The following is a 6,289-nucleotide window of genomic DNA, read 5'->3' as shown; positions in this document are numbered from 1 at the left end:
GTGTTTTTCTCTCTTTTATATTTATTTTATATCATAGTTTATATATATATATATATATATATATATATATATATATATATATATATATATTGTTGAGAAAACTTAATTGATACACAAATTCGTATACATTACATGGACTAGATACTTTTGAAATCTCACTCAATTATGAGACATTTTATTTTGTTGACAAAACTCAATCATGAGGCCTAAAGTTCAACTCTTGTTATGTGGGAGTGAAAAATCTCATGTTGTCACCTATCCCTCTATATGATTATTGGCATCTCCAATAATCACCTTTATTATAACCAAGTTAGACATGGTGCTTAATGACATTAAAATATAACATTCTTCATGTTAGAAGCCATAGTTAATAGACGACTATTGTACCACATGTTCCTAAGCGTCTTTGTAAACTAAGTATTTAAAAGTGTTTGAGGATTCTTTAAGCTGTTTAAGAACACATTTGGATAATAACTCTTCACATTTTTTAATTCTATTATTTTATGCTCAACATAATCGAGTATCCATAATCGATGAGGCTAACTAGTTTAATTGATTAGTCCATGTTATTTTAAGAAATTCATAACTCATTGTTTAAGGTCTTTTATCATCATTAGAATTTTAAACCACTTTTTAATTATCCGTATTGGAAAATTGAATAACCGAAAAAATCAATATACCAAGTTGCGACTTAAATAAACTCCAAATTGAAGTACAAGAACTTGGAGCAGCATTTCTCAACTTCTACCTTTTTTTTATAATTTGGAATTATTGTTGGCATGAAGGAAAAATGAAGACTCTTTCATATGTGTTTAGAGATGAGTTATGAGATCGCATTGAGTTTTACTTAATTAATTTCTTTATGTTTAATATTATGCATGATTATATCATGATGTTAGGAAATTAGGAGTATGAGAGCTACAATAAATCAAATATTTTAGAATTATAAGAGATATATGAATCACCTAAATAAGATATACAACATTTAACTAATTTATAGTCAATTTAGGATTTAATTACTCACATTTGAATCCAACAATATCCCCTAAAATATGAGTCTCTCACATCTTAAACTTGTATCGTCGGTACAATCAATATAATACGATCTTAACTACACTGAATGTTTTCGATACAAGACTCCGCTCCCACTCCCATACCAAGTAGAACTTGGCTTTGATACCACTTATTAGGGGAGTTTAGGGGTACAAGATCAAGAAACGGTTAAATATTTCAAGACTACAAAAGATTTTGACATCACATGTCATCCATGTGGATTTAAGTAAATGGTTAGTCTCACATTGATTATTAATGAACTAAAATTTGAATATATAAAAGTGATATACTCAATGTCTTAAAGATTTTGATTGAGATGTAATATCAAAATCTCTTGTAGTACTGAAGTATTTGACTAGTTGGTTGTTTTTGTACCTCCGAATTCTTACTAACACTTTTTTGGACAAAAATATGATATGTTTATGAATAGTATAAGCTTAGAAACTCAAATAAATGAATTAAATAAAGAAGATAAAATAAATGCTTTGTAGAATGGTGTAAAATCGTGCAAGTTCAAGTTTAATAGTAGTAGAAAATATTTTGAACGCATTGCATAATAAATAAACTGCAATAATAATAATAATAATAATAATAATAATAATAATAAATATTATTAATGTTAAGATAAAATAATTATGATTCCTTTTTTATATTTAAATTGACAAATATCGTCAACAAAAATTATTATAAATTAAGAATGAAACAAAAATTGATTCCTCATTATTATATTATTAATAAAAATAAATTTCTATTCTTTTGAAATTTTATTTAATACTTTCATTTTTAATTATTAGATATAATAAAATATATATTAGAAAGAATTTTCTACTGACCAAAAAAATATTTTAACGATAAAAAAATAAATGTTTAATAACTTTACAAAGATATTTATTAAACAAATGATAAATTTAGAATCAAACTAAAAGTTTAAATAAAAAATAAAAAAATTAAATTAATTGTTTAATGGCTTTTGTATAAATTATAATTCAATAGTCTTAATAATTTTTATTTTTTGACTCATTTTAATAATTTAATTGAACCAGACATTTATGATATATTTATAATACATTAATTATATCAATTGAAATAAACGTGTTAACTATTTTTCTAAAAATCAAAAGTTCATTAAAATAAAATAAAAATAAATATATTAACATTAAATATTATAATAGTAGTCATATTTTTCACTAAGGATTTGTACCCAAAAAATAGAAAAATGCAAATATATAAAGAGTTTGACCATTTGAAAATTGGATGACAATATAAATAATTACAATTTATAAGTGTTACGTGTGTTCACATATTATTTTTCTCTTTTATTCAATTTATCTTGTCTTTTTGCATACAGGAAATCAACGTGTTTTTTTCACTTTGACCATTTAAAATAGTATTTTCATTTTACTGAAACATTTTTTACCAAATTTATATGTGTTTTTTTCACTTTGACCATTTACAATAGTATTTTAATTTTACTGAAAATATTTTTTTACTAAATTTATATATGATATATTAAAAAAAAATAAGGCCATATTTTAAATGTTTTAATTATTAGACAATGAATACAAATTATATGAATATATTTTTATTTTCATTATTAACTCTAGTCTGAATTTTTTATGACAATTTTATCCCAATATTTTTAACTAAATAAATATTTTTTTTCGAAAATAATTTTTAAATATTAATTGAATATAATATAGCGCATTGTCTGTATTCAAATGTGAGTCATGTGATGTATTATTTCATTTAAAAAATTTGAATCAATCTTGAGATGATTAGGATAATTAATATATTTTATCATAAATTAATATATTTTATCATAAATTAATATATTTTATTTTTCTTTGTAAAATAAATGTGTATTTATTTTTGATGAATGATATATTGTGTATATGAGCTCGAGGTGATATTCAAAATTTGTGGTCAATTTTCATATATAATTACTTATTTGTTTAAATTTGTTGCACCATTTAAAAAAAGATATATCCGTACTATTTCGACTTTTAAACATATTTTTTTCATGAGTAATTGTATGAGCTATTTTAAGAACTTTACTATTAAAAATTATGTTATTGAAGTTGAAAAATATAATTATTTATTTTTTCATTTAGACTATTATAAATAAAATTTCTTATTTTAATTAATAAAAAATTATATATTTGAATCCAGTAAAAACATGTTATTAATTTTATATTTTTTTAAAATATTTAATGTAAACTTTGAATTTGAAATATTTGTTTTCATAAAATTAATGCTTTTTTATGTATTACAATTTTTTTAAATTTATTTTCTTAATAGACATTTTAAATGTATTGGATTCAGTTGGGTGCATATTTTTATTTTATATAAATTTGACCTTAAATTTATTGTTATTAGTATTATTATTATATTGTGAGCATATTAGAAAAATGTATACATCTTTGTAAAAAAATGTATATTTTTTTGAATTTAATTTAAAAAGTTTTCTTTATGATATTATTTTTTCAAATCCATATTATCGTCACCGGTATTTATTTTTTAATTAATTTGATTTTATTGGATACAATTTTTATATATGAATATTATATTATCTTTTAATAAATTTTTATAATTTTGGGAAAAATATTATTATATTTTGTACTATAAACATTCAATTATAGCTTATATATATATATATATATATATACACTAAATTTAATTTATCTTGATTATAAAGTTATCTATATTAAAAAATATATAATTTTGTACCTTGTATATGGTATTTTTTTTTGAAAATATTGAGTTACATTCGCCATCGCCATGATATTGTGCTAATTTAAGAACCAAATTTAGTAATAAGACCAATTTTTTAAAATGTTGAGTTATAAGGCCAAATTTAGTTTGTAAAATGTTGGAATTTAATAACTTATTTTTTAAAATTTAGTTTATTAATTTTGAGTTTGATTGTTTATGAGATTGATTTTAGGTTAAAAAATAATGGTATGCTATTAAGCTCATAAAATTTGGATTGATTGAAATAAGTTTGATCTTTTTGTTGTTGTTGTAATTTTTTAGATTATGTCTTCTAGTATTATCATGGATGTCTATGTATTGAGAAAACTTGAGATGTTTATTACTTCATTGAAATATAAAGAAAAAACATTAAACTGAAAAATAATTAATAACAAGAACATGTGTTTTTGACTGGAGTAGAAAAGTATATGTTAAGTATCAATTACATTTTATTTTTACTTAAGTTTCATAATTTGTAAACTTTTAAAAGATAAAAATTTATTGCGAAAAATATTATCACAATAGCTTTGATCATTGGTGTATATTACTATTATGTGGTGATTCCGTTTTCAAGATAACTTCAAATTTTCATCACTTGCATTTCTAGTTTAATTTAAAAAGATAAAAGTATATATTAGAAATTAGTCAAATTTTTATAATAGAATTGCATATTAATCTCCAAAGTAAAACAATATATATGAATGTAAAGTCTAAAATTACTATAGAATCGGAATGTGATTATCAACATTGTTTGCATATATATGAAAAAACAAAACAAAATTGAATTGAAAAATGAAAAGAAGGAATGAGTATAAAATGCACCATATCTTTTAATGTTTATTTAATATATATGTATTTACTCTAAATAAAATCTATAAAAATAAGTATATTAAAATATTTAAAATAAAAAACATCAATAGTTTGATGTAAAAAGACAAATATTGTTTTCGCAATTGTAAGTATTGAGTAAGTTCTAAGATTGATAGACTTAAATTTTAAAAAAAAATTGATAGGTTTAAAATATTAAAAAAGATAACATATCAACATAGTGTACATAGTATAATATAATTTTAAAATTATTATGTTTATTGATATTTTTAAATAGATCCAATCACTAGACGTAAAAAGAATTTTTTAATTGGTTTAAAATATGTCATTTTTATAGTCAAATAAGGTTGAAAAAAATTCTAAAAGTAACATAAATTAATCCATATATATGTGTCTCAGTGGTTTAATCTATTTCTTTTTTTACCGACAATTTCTCACTATTTTTAAATGATAAATTTTTAAATTGGTTTAATTACTATTTGGTGGCCTTCGAGCTATTTAATGAATTTTGAATATGTTTTGGAGTTGAAAAAACTTGTAATTGATTCTCTAACACTACACATTTTTTTTATTGTGACACTAAATATTTAGTGATATATATTTATTTGTCACTATAGTTATTTTTAGCTACAGAGAGAATGTCACAAATGCTAATTTAATATCAATTTATAATAACTTAAAAAAAATATTCACATAAAAAATCAACTTATCCTTCACCGGAAGATCATTTCACGCAACGCCTTCGTTCACCAAAAATCAGTTCATGCAATGCATTCGTTCACCGAAAATCAATTCATACAACACCTTCATTCTCATTTCGATTCCCTTCAACGCCTTTATCTGAGAAATTGTCAAAGTAATTTTCGTTTATAAACTTGTTGATAATTTGCAATAAGTCATTAAACTAAAAGATATATTTAATTGAGTTTATGACCTTGTAAACTTAAAATAATTTTTATTTAAGCCCTTAAACCTTTATATAATTCAGCTACAACTTACTAAAAAAATCTAGATAATCAATTGAATTCTACGAGCTCTTTTAGAGCTTATTTTAGAAATTAATTTAACACCTTTATTAAAAATCTCTAAAGATGTTCAAGATAAGAGCCATAATAAAATAATTGTATCATATTATGTTTCAATTTAAGATTTAATGAGACAATGGGATATAATAAATTAATTATAAAACTTATTATATCATATCTATTTAAAAATTTATCCTGGATTTGGGCTGATTAAAAATCAGCAGGATAGACGAATAATAATAATTTATTGATCTTTTCTGTATAATATATAAAAAAATTAAATATAGTAAAAATTAAAATTTTAAAAAATATTGATATTGAAAAATAAAATTATTACTAATTACTTTTTTTTAAAAAATATATGATTTTATTTCATGGATAATTTTTTAATTTACACAATCTAAAAATATAAAAACAATTGCTATATAAAATTTAAAAGTTACAAAAATATTATATTTAATGGTAATTTATTTTTAAATATAAAACCAACGATTTTTTGTTTGGATATAAATCTTTTGTTAAAAATAAAAAAGGTCGCATGATTATAACGGTAGTGGGCCGAGGCCCATGGTTCAACAAACATAAAAGCCCATGAAATAAGTTTTTATATAAACGGCATATACATACTCCGT

The sequence above is a fragment of the Cicer arietinum genome, chromosome 7 (assembly GCF_000331145.2).
Source record: "Cicer arietinum cultivar CDC Frontier isolate Library 1 chromosome 7, Cicar.CDCFrontier_v2.0, whole genome shotgun sequence".
Lineage (NCBI taxonomy): Eukaryota > Viridiplantae > Streptophyta > Magnoliopsida > Fabales > Fabaceae > Cicer > Cicer arietinum.
The sequence above is the reverse complement of the archived record's forward strand: the minus strand, read 5'-3'. Positions refer to the sequence as shown.